This window comes from Falco cherrug, chromosome 7 (genome assembly GCF_023634085.1).
Source record: "Falco cherrug isolate bFalChe1 chromosome 7, bFalChe1.pri, whole genome shotgun sequence".
NCBI classification, from domain to species: Eukaryota; Metazoa; Chordata; class Aves; order Falconiformes; family Falconidae; genus Falco; species Falco cherrug.
In genome coordinates this window covers 4,058,834-4,070,359 of record NC_073703.1, presented here as the reverse complement: position 1 = coordinate 4,070,359, position 11,526 = coordinate 4,058,834, and positions in this window count along the sequence as shown.

The following is an 11,526-nucleotide window of genomic DNA, read 5'->3' as shown; positions in this document are numbered from 1 at the left end:
GCATTAATTATTAACTCTGTACAGGAGATTTGCCACTCTCCCAGCACCAGACGCTAAAATAGTTTCCTACATAAAAGAGCATTAAGTGAAAGCTTGGATAAAGCTGATCGCTCGGCAAAGTGACGTCCCGCTTTCAAGACCTATTGCTCGGCAGGAAAATTTACAATCCTTTAATTCCATTTACAAGGCGGCAACACAAAAGGAAGCTGGAGACGGAGGCTGGAAGCCGAGAGACCGAAGGGGAAGAATAAAATAAACAGGAGTCCAAGGGAGCCAGGATCAGGCCCCCCCTCTGAAATTCAGCCGCTCATTAAATTCCAGCCGGGATTAGAGAGGCAGGAAAGCACCGGGTAAAGATTTTGCTATTGTACAATGGGAGGTATATTAAGTTATATAGGTTCCATCTTGTCCCTATTCATGACTAACTGTGTTGTATATATCCGAGCAGCTAAGCGTAATTTGCTTATAAATAATTGACTTCTTGGCGATTAAAATCTCTTGAGGGTCTCTCGGTTTATTCACAACAAGCCGCCTCGGCCTGCCGTGCAAATTAGGCCTTTCAAACCTGTCTCATCTCCAACAGAAATGTTATGAAGAGTGATTTTTTTATCCCCTGTAATAACCTTCAACTAACCTTTAAACTGAAGTGAATAATTTAAATCTTATTTTCATATCAATGGGGGAGTCAAGCCAAGCAATTATCTTTTATCTGTATACTCTGTCGTCAGAGCAAGGCATAATAAAGTTTTCCCAAGTGGGCAGAGCGAAGCAGCGAGAGGAGGAGAGAGCGGGAGCGCGATGGGATCTGAAGACATTAATGCAACGATGAATTATTCAGTAATGAGTACAAGATCTGCCATAAAAGATCTGCCAGCGCCCGGTGCATGCCACAAATTGCCGGATGGTCGGTGCAATTAGTGCCGGCGCGGGTGCAGCCCTGCCCCGTGGGTGGCCGGCACCTCCCAGCCCAGGGGAGGCTGGACCGTGCACCCCCACGGGGATGCTGGAGAAAAAAAAGGTGGGGAAAAGGGAAAAAAAATAATTCTGCCCCCCCCGCTCCCCCCAGCAAAGCCATCAGGGCGGGGGGGGGGGAGTGGGGGCTGAAATTCCCCACTGTGCTTATTAAAATTCTGCCGTGCGCATTTCTCCCCGAGTCCCGCCAGACTGTCCATGATCTTTTTTTTATTAATTCATAAAATATCGCACCCGTGATTGAGGCTGCTGATTACAGGAGCAGACAAACATGAAAGGTGGTGAAATGTTGCATGTTTCCTACCCCTCCCCTGCAAGCAAGAACACCGCCGTCGCATGCAATATTAATCCCTTCCCTTGGCTGGGGGCAGAGGAGTGGGACGGGTGGCTGGCATGGCAGAGCGGGGCTGGCGAGCTGGCTGAAAGGGGGCAGAAGCCAAGGAAAAAAGAAAGTCGCTATTAAACTCCTGCACCCAGTGTCCTTGCTAAATTGCTGAAGACATACTCCTCAGGCTTAAAGGTGGCTTTAACCTGCAACTGCTGCCGCAGCCACAATCACCCGGTTTTGCCCCCAAAGCTTAAGGTCTTCAAAATCCCCTGTCACGGTCCGTAAAAAAAGATGCTGGCACCCATCTCCAGCTGCACCCATCCCGGGGGAATGGACTTCGTGTCACGGAATCCAGGCATAGGAACAGAGATGCTGCGGGATGGGGACCCTCATTCCCGGCTCCCACCCCACCCCGGGGAAGCCGCATCCTGCACAGCATCCCTGGTACCCTGTAAACATTTGCATTACAGCAGCGAGGCAAGCTGGCAGGGTTTTCTCCATCGGTTTTGCCACCCACTGCTGGCAACGGGCTGGGAAATGCCGGACAGCTCGGGAAAATCCCAGTGGTGGGAGCCCAGGTGCACAAAACAAGGACCTAGGGCAAAAATACAACAGCGCTGGATTAGATGTCAGGGCAGCTCTGGCACTAAGCATTAGTATTGTCATGTAATCTTTCCACTTAAACCAATGATTAAACAGATTTAGCAGATGATTAAACAAATAAAGATTAATGAAACAAGCAAAGTAATCAAATCTTTATGGGGGAATAAATGCATGACTCAAAACAATATTAGGACAAATTGTCTAAAACTAATAGTGAATGTGCTGCTTTTGTCTAAACAGCATTTGTTATGTTCTCACTTAGTTGCAATCGAAGTATTTGCTTAAACCAGGATGGATCTGAAAATCTAAAACACTATCAAAGATTAAAAAAAAAATAATACTATTTTGCAGAAGATATAGATATATATATGCTGGCAGCTCGTGCCCATCCCATGGGTGACCAAGGGGCTGTGGGACTGGACCCCACGAGGGTCCAGGTTGCAGGAGTGGCCTGGGATGGCCCCGGGGGGCTGGTGAGGGACAGGACACCCAGAGCATGGCCAAAGGGACCCTGTCAGGGGCTCCAGCCCAGCAGCCGCTCGTGCTAGTCCCCCTCTAATTAGTTTTATGGGAACTCAAGGCTCTGCTTTCATATGTAAGCAGCAGAGGTGGGTTTTAGAGCTGTAAGTCTTTTTCTTTCATCAATTTTGCATACAGAAAGATCATGTTTGCTCTAAATACTTTGGTTTTTAAAGCCTCTTAAATTTTTGAAATGAAAATAACAAGGGGAGGGGAAAAAGAAAAAAAAAAAAAAAGACTTTTCCAGACAAACTGTCAGCAGGCTGCAGCCGCCAAACAAACATAAACAGAGCTCCACCACCAGAGTAGTTAATTAAGAGGGGAAGGAAATGAGGTGCCTAACGCAGGGAAAATTGTGCATGTTCCTGGGGCTGCAGCACACGCACACACGTATGCATCATTCATGCACGGCTGCAGCACCCACAGCTTCCCCCCAGTGCTGGTCCCTGCTGGGACACCGCCAGGATGCTGGGCTGGGGGCACAGGGTATCCCGGCATGGATGTCTGCGTTGCCTGGCCTTTGCCTTCTCATTGGGATGATGCTCTTAGACCAAACAACCTCATTCAGCATCATGGGATAGAGCTGAATGGTTTAACTTGTGCTCCTAAACTTTGTCTACACTGGGGAAAAATGGGGTGGCCAAAACACTAATGCAAGTCCCTGTTTCCGAAAATAGTGTAATGATGCACGGGTAGGGATGTGGGGAACTCACATCCTGGCGAGGTCAGATCCCTCCCTCCGGGTCAGACCTGCAGTTAAGTGCAGGAGCAGCTTCACATCCCACCCCTTTGGCCTCGTGAGATGGAAGTGTGCACCCCCGCTTCTGGGCTCGCCCCAGCCTGCCTCCCCAACCCACCTGCCCTAAGCGTGATGGCAAAGGGCTGAAATGGAAGAACCCCCTGACACACACCTGCCCCGTGCCTCCTGCCTCTGCCTGCAGCACAATCCCCTGAAATACCCTGATGTGCAGGGGTGGCAGCCGGGGAGCTGGGACCAGAGCAGCAGCAGCAGCAGCAAAGCATCCCCTGCTCCCCCCCGAGCTGCTCCACACCACGTGCCTGGCTCGGGCAGGCTCCATCATGCCACTGCTGCCAGTGCCGGTGCTTTTTTCTGCTGCAAAAACCCCGGGACTACCACAGCTGTCACACACACTCTTGGGACAGCGCTGGAAACGCTGCTGTAGTAACAGAGTTTATTATTGCTGTTAACTTGGAAAACGAACATCTCATGCTACTTGCAGCATTTCCCTTCCCACGCCTGACATTACTGGTGACAGCAAAACCACCCGCCGTGAATTCATCCCCTGGTACAAGGGCTCAGGGCACAGTGACAGAGCCCATCCTCTCTTCAGGGTGCTTTTAGCATCGGAAGGGATGCAGCTGAGCAGGGCCAAGAAGGGACCTGACTCTTCCAGACTCCAGGCGAGCTGACCGTTCACCACGTGTAGGAATCATGCTGTCAGGCCAGCAGCTCCCAGGGGCTTTTGGCTGCCCATGTGGCTCCCAAACAAGCCCATAGGTGTGAGCCATGCTCCCTGTCTGCTGCTAGCCCTGCTTACCACCATTGCTGGCTTCCTCCTAAAACACAGCAAGCATCACCACTGCGCGCTGCAGGAACAGCTGCCAAAGAAGAGCCCTAGAGCCCTGTGAGCTCCTCGTGGCTGTCCTGCTCTTCTTTGCAGAGCGGGAACAAACCTGGCTGAAGTACAGGTTTCTCATTTCTCCTGTCTTCAGCCAAAGACATTTTATAATATTTTATTATACTATTAAAATATTTATTTTTATAAAGTCAAGAGGAGCCCAGCAGAGTGGGAACATCTTGCTCCACAGACACCTCTTCTCCATCACACCCTGCCCCGCTGTGAGGTTTCCGTAGTGGAGCCACGAGCTCCTTCAGCAGCAAGCTGGCCAGGGAAATGCCAGAAAAAACCCCGAGTGCAGATGGTGGCCATGATGTTCCACTTCTACATGGAGCAAAACCCCTTGTCAGTCAGCTGCAAATCTGCACTTGAACTACAAGCCCCTCCACAGAGCCCTGTTGCAGAAGACACCAGCACAGCTGGCTGGGTTCAAGCCAGCGGCTGCCAGGCTGTGCCTCGGATGCTGACAGCAGCCTTGACCCTGCCGAGCCGGGACTGAAGAGCTGGAGCTGAAGGGCTGGAGGGGACGACGAGGCAGCAGCAGGGCAGCTTGCTCCAGTGTGACCTGCTGCCCATCACGTGCCATGCATTGCGTGGTCCAGCGTGCCCATCCTCATCCTCGCCCCCGGCAACACTGCCCATGGCGTGCGGCAAGCCCACCACCGGCCAGACCTGCGCCAGCCACCGCGGCAGCGTGGCCAGCACCACGCAGCGCCTCTCATTCCCAATACCAGGGACTCTCCTTCCATCACTGAGAGCAAGATCCCGCTGGGAAGAGCCCCAGGTGCCCGGGGTCCCGGCAGCCAGGACACACTGCCTGTCCTGCGCAGGGTGGAGGAGCCCACGGTGTGCAGCAGGAGCCCAGTACAGCCCCTGGTGCCCACCAGCCCTGCTGCAGGCAGGCAGCGCTGCTGCTGCCAAACCCTGTCCTCCTGTCCCCCTGTCCCCCTGTCTTCCTGTGACCCCCAGCCGGGGTGGAGAAAGCCCAGGGCAGTCTGCTTGAGGGCACAAGCAGCAGCTCCTGTGGGACATGCCTGCCCCAACCCCTTGCCATCCCCTGCGACAAGGCAAGGGCAGCATGGGGTGCTGGATGGCATCTTTACGGGGGGCAAATAACAAGTCTGGCACCTGTGCTGCTCCTTGCAGCCCCCAGCCCAGCCCCATCCCTGTCCCTGGTGGGCTGCGAGTCCCCGCAGCCCCTGGTGCCCTCGGCTGTGGTTCAGCCCCCATGTTGACCCTCCTGTCCAGCCGATGCCACCGCTCAGCCTCGGCAGCAAGTGGAGATTTACATTCAGCAGATGCAGCAAGAGAATCCAGCAAGTCCATGACATGAATTACAAGTCTCCCTCCCCCAAGGAAAGGCTGGAACCAACTCAGCATCCCTCCTCTCTCCCCCCAACCCCCCCCCCCTTTTTTTTTTTTTGGAGACTCATTACTATATTGTGGATATTCTCCACTAAAGGGCATCTCTTTGAATGCATTTGCTTTTTTATTAATGTGTGCTAAGACAAGTCAAGCCTGATTATCATGAAGACAATTGCTGAATTCCCTCCTGGAGAAATCTCATCTAGACTGTGTAGGCGTTTTAATTTCAGAGACCCATTAATTGGCACAATTGCTTAAGCAGCTGCTTTCCGTGTCATTTTAGGACCACTTTATGAAAAACAGAGCTAAAAAAAAAAAAAAAAAAAAAAAGAAAGTATATGACAGGCCAGAGCTTTCTACATGGTAAGATAATTAATGCAAGGAGCTTCCTTTGAGCAGCAAAGCAACAAAAAGCCATCCTGCTACCGAAATACAGGCACCCTGCTCCGCCTGTGTGCGGGGAGTGCTCAGCTCCAGCGTGTCCCCGCTGAGCATCTCCAGTCCTTTGGAAACTGGGCTGGGCAAGGTGCTCAGCACCGTGCTGGTACTGCCACAAACACCTCGCTAGCCTAGCGCTTTCTGGAAAATAAAAAAGTCAAAGGGGAAAGAAAAGGCATCCGGCAGGGACCAGCCCAATGCATCTCCTGTGGAGGGCTGCAACCCAGGCGCTCCAAGCAGCCGCTCGCCGACACTGTGGATGCTCGGGGAGGCAGAGGAGGCTCAGGGGTCCCTCCCTGTGGTGGAGACCACCCTCAGCACACACGTGGGGAAAGTAAGTGGTCCAGAGGGCTCCGATGGCCCAGAATCGACTCTGTGAGCAAACTTGTGTGTTCACAATGATGCTCGCAGTGATGCTCACATCAGCCCTCCCCAGCAAATCCATCTTCCTTCCACCCCGAGGTCTCTCCCAGCAGCCCGACCATGCCCTGAGGGGCTGGGGTGGCACGGGGGCTGGTGGCCAGGTGACTGGGGGAGCCTCGAGCAGGGGAGAGCTGGGGCACAGCACTGGGCACCCAGGGGAACGTCAGCCTCCCTGGAGGTGCCTGTCCCTGGGTGCTACCTGCGCACACCCCGCGTGCTGCATGAAACGCACAGCTGCACGAGTGCCAGTGTCACAGCCAGCTCACGCACACTTTCCAGGGCAGAGCCGAGTTCCCAGAATTAGGTTAATTATTGAATTAATAAAGAACAAATCCTTCACTCCGGGAGAAGTGGCCAGAGTTCTGCGCTAGTCTTTGCTACAGGCAAAAATATACATTCCCATTTATTAATAAATAAAGCCATATCAATGCCCTAAATTATCAGTGGAATATATTTGCTAACCCAAAGCAATAGTAGGAACAATTACTTATTAATAAAGCAATAGCTAAATCTAATTACATCCCCATCAGATCCTGCAAGTAATAAAACCACAGTTGCCTTCCAGAGCCGAGGGACCTCCTGACCTCAAATCAAAGTTTAAACCATCCATCAGCTTCCAATACATTCACAGCACATCCAGCAATTACCATCACCTCCACTCTGCTCCCCGGCAGGGGCAGGGGTCACCCCATGCACTGCATGGCTGTAAGCTAGAACAGAGCCTTAGAAATCTCATTATCCTGTTAACCATACATTTATCTGACAAGATAAAAGAGACTAGGTGACCAAGCTATCATTAAAGATTAATAGAAAGTATAAAAAATTCAGCTGCAACCAGCATTACTGTTTAGTGCCTGTGATAGGCCTGACAGGATTATTAATCAGGCAGCCAAAAAGATTTAGGTCTTTGCTCTTGGTTTTTCGTTTTAAGTCTTTAGTTGCTCCCCCCGCCGCAGAAAGCCCAGGTCAGGGAGGACGATGGCTAATTGGTTCTGCGGGGTTTGGACGGTAACGACTCAGACCAATTATAAAATCACCGGGCGTCAAGGTGACAACAACGGCAGGAACCTGCCGCAGCCGGGATGCTCGAGCGAGGCTGGGGCTGTTTATCACAGCGGCTCCTCTCCCCGCACCCAGCTATTAATAAATTGTACCGATCAATGCCTGGATTAATTTTAATAGAGGGCTACAAGGATCACGCAAGTCCCAGGGTGATTTTCCCCTCATTCTTAATTCCATTTAAGTTTAACATGAAAGATTCCCAGGTAACACCTACACAGGAAGAAACAAGATTTCCCTGTTTTTAAGTCTTAAGTATTCTTTTTATTCTGCTTTGCTTTCTCCCTTTTGATCATAAATCAATGTCCTTCCACCGCTTTCCTGGGAAGCCGGGCTCGCCGGCAGGCTGCACGGCGCTGCCCTCCATTTCTCCACCTGCAAGGAAGAAAAACTAATAAATTAGGAAAGGCATTTTCTAAAATACTGTGTGGAAAGGGGGATCGCAGGTGGCTCGGGAGGTCCCGGGCACCCCTGTGGCCCCGCTGCCGGTGGCTCTGGGGTCTCTCCTCATCCCTCTCCTGCAGGGACCCACAGCCTGCTTGGCTTTTCCTCCAAACACACATTTTAAAATCAGAAATATTACTGAAAACATGATCAGCCTTTGATGGTACATCTCCCGAAACCATTCACATCCATTTAAAAAACAGCTTTTATTTTCTCACGCGCCAATATTCCAGCGTGAGCTCAGGATGGCTAAGACCAGCCCAAGTGTCCATCCTTTTCCGTGAATATGGAACAAACCAGAGAAATATACTGTGAACACCCGCTGCCCATGAGTATCATTTGCCTTAAAAACAACCTAAAAGATTTTTTTTTTCCTTGAAAAGCACGCAGACCCTGCCGGGGCACCGCACCATCCACTCCACGCGTGGCTTCTCATCTCTGCTTCCCTGAGCAAAGCCCCGGCCAGCCCCACACCCCGGCCCTTGCCGGCTGCGCCCCCCCCCCCGCCCCCCCCCCCCCGTGCTGCTCTGCACCCCAGGAAAGGAGCCAAGCAAGAGGCAAATGCAGCAGGTAAACACGGAGGTGTCTGAGACACAGCCCAGAGCCTGGCTGGGAACGCTATCTGCATAACCACGGTGTTTTACATCCCCAGTATCACATGTAATCCTTCACAAGGAGCGTTATCTGCTGCAAAATCACATTTAAAAGCATCCCCCCCCTCACGAATTACCACGCTTCAATCAATTCAGTCCATTGTTTGCGATCCTGCAGTGGGGCAATTAATCATCAAACCTAATTGAAATTATGCAAAGAACAAACTGGTCCCGTAGAGATGCTCAGGGACATTTGCTGATAAGGAACACTAAGGAACACAGGTGACAGCAACTGGGATATACTGGAGGGACCTTGCACCCACACGGCGTGACAGTGGCCGGGACGCGATGCATGCCAGCTCCTCCAGCTGAGGACTCCCTCCCAAGCACCCGCTGCAGCACCAGAGCAAGTGCCCACTTTTCCAATGGCACAGACACTCTGAAAACCTTCTTCTAAGCCTTTAAAACACCGGGAAGGGAGCGAGGCTTAACCTGGTGAACTGGCTTTGCTGGCTTGCAAAGCAGCTGGTGACGCTCCCCAGCAAATGGTGGTTTAGCCAAAAAAAAACCCAACAAAAAAACAACCACCCAAACCCCTGTGCTCTCGCATCCTCCAGAAAAAGTGAAGGAAATCCCTGTCCGGGGGAAAGCCAGGTGTTGCACCAGGCGAGAAGCCCACAGAGCTTCCCCGCCAGCTCCATCCTATCTCCCAGGGTGTCGGCCCATCGGAGGCTATCCCAGGTCAGCAAGCTGGTGGAGGACAGCACGGAGAAGAGAAGCTGGGACACACACCAGGAGCTGTACCCCATCCCTTACATCCATTCTCGCTGAGGAAGCGCTGTGGTTAAACACACTTTTGGCCTGAGCCATACTGCTGGGCACGCCGCTCAAAACTGCACACAGGGACAAAAATAATCCCGGGGAAAGCCAAGCAGCACGTCCTGCAATGCTGCAATAACGTGAAGAGCCACGTGTCTCAGTTTGCGTGGTTTAAAATAAATTTAATAGATGCTTTAACACTTCACTGCTGCTATTCTGGGGATGGTGTTTGGAGTCGATGCTCCGTCTGCTAATTGACAGATCAGGCTTGTGATCCAAGAAACATGAGTGTTGTCATCTCGTGAAGCTGTGGCTTTCTCTTGCTTATCTGCGGTGGGACAACTGTCACCGTGCCATCGCGTGCGCCTGCAGCATCCCCTCGGCGCACCCCTGGCCTCTGCGCTGGCCCCACTCCCAGCTCCCTGCAATGGATGCTGGGGGGCTCCTCACCCCCGTCACCGGCAGGACCCACCTCCCCCAGGATGAGCCGGTTTGCCGAGCAAGCGGCCGGTCCCCCCCTTGTGTGAGGCAGGTAACTGCCCTCTCCTCCCAGCAGCCTCCCCTGACCCCAGCTCCTAGCGCCGGCACTGGTGCACAGCTCCTTTGAGGAGCCGTGGTCGCGCACCGGAGTGCACTGGGACCGGTGCAGGGAGATTTTCGGGAGTTTTCTGACAGAACGGCTCCTGCAAACATCATGCTGCTTCCTGCCTGCAGGAACAGGCCGTGCAGGCAAACAGGGAAGAGGGCCTTGATTTGCATAACCTTTTGCAATCAAAAGCCAAAGATGGTGGCGTCAGTCTTTGAGCCAGGATGCTAAAAAGCCTCGGAGAAGCCTGGTTTTGCATCTGTCCAGGAACTGCTGTGTAGTTGCTGCTGAAACCAAAATAAATCAATTCCAGTTCTGCAGGACGAGAACGGGAAGCACGAGCTGGTTAATCCCCATCTGCAGGAAGGTAGAACTGGGCTTCACGGCGTCTTTGAAGCTCGCAAGAGTGAGATAAAAGAGAAATGCTCTCGCTTCGCAGAAGCGAGCAGAAGGGGGATGGCGGGGAAGCTGGCCACGCAGCCAAGCCGGCGTTTTGCTGGTGTCGCGGTACGACAGAGCTCTCATCTTCTGTGCCTCTGACAAGCCTGGGATGAAAGGGAAACCTCCAGCACAGCCCACGTCCCCTGCACTTCAGCAAGCAAAAACCGAGAGTTTCCCCTGACTCCAAGGCCACATGTCGATGCGATCAGGTTTGCTCAACAGTTTTGGGCAAAAAACGGCAAGTCTTTGAAATAACGTTTCAGATTTGTAACATAGCGTGCAGCCCGGCAAAGCTCACGCGAGTCTGAAGGGTTCGGCAGAGGGACTTCATCTCACAGAAGAAGAAAAGCAAATCCAGATTGATAGAATGTTCAATTCATCTCAGAGGGGTCCAAACCACAAGGAAGCGGATCTAAATTTCAAACATTCCCAGGGTTTTGTGGTATCCCTACCCCGAGGGCTGGGCGGACCCATTATACAGATGAAAACCAGGTGGAAAAAGCTGTCATGAGGTGGGCTTGGGCTTGTGGGTTTTCAGATGGAGGGTTTCATTTCAGGGACATCTAATTCTAAGTAAATACATGTGACTTGCTTAAAATATTCCACCACATCCCATGGAGCCGGCTTTGCCGTTTATCCCGATCTGGATAGGAGTACGATGTTGCGGCTGCCATTAACACATCGACATTTACCATATGATCTCCCCCAGCCCCGCCGCGGTGTTTTGTAGCTGCTGCCGCTCTCCGTGGAGGCTCAACCCATCTGGCAGAAACTCTGTGTATGGCGGTGACTAGAAACATTTGGAAGGAAAATCCATCCCTTTTCTGGGGAGGAAATGTCCGAAGTAGATAGAAGATAAAGTCAAATTAATTATTTACTTACATTAGCTCATGGAAAGCTTCCCTGGGAGTCTGCCGAGACCAGCGGGCTCCGATCTTTTATCTGTTTAGCAGGCTAAGATGGAAGGAGAGGATGGGGGGTGGGGAGGGGGGAGAGCTTAACGACGGTGTCTGTTGATCATCAACGCGAGAAAAATGAATTGCTTCCCTGAACCTGAAAAATATCAAACTGCATAAATAAATCTATTTAAATTATTAATAAACAAATTTACATTTGGAGCCTGAGCATGAGAATTAATTTCATTTCTTATGCTAAACTGGCCAGTACGGCTGATGACTCAAGAATTAGAAGATGCAGAAATGAAGGAAAAATGAAGGTAGGCTGGTTTTGCAAGGAAAAAGATGCAAAGTGGAAATTCTTGGTCCTAAACAAAGCCAGCTTCCAGCAGCTGTAAAG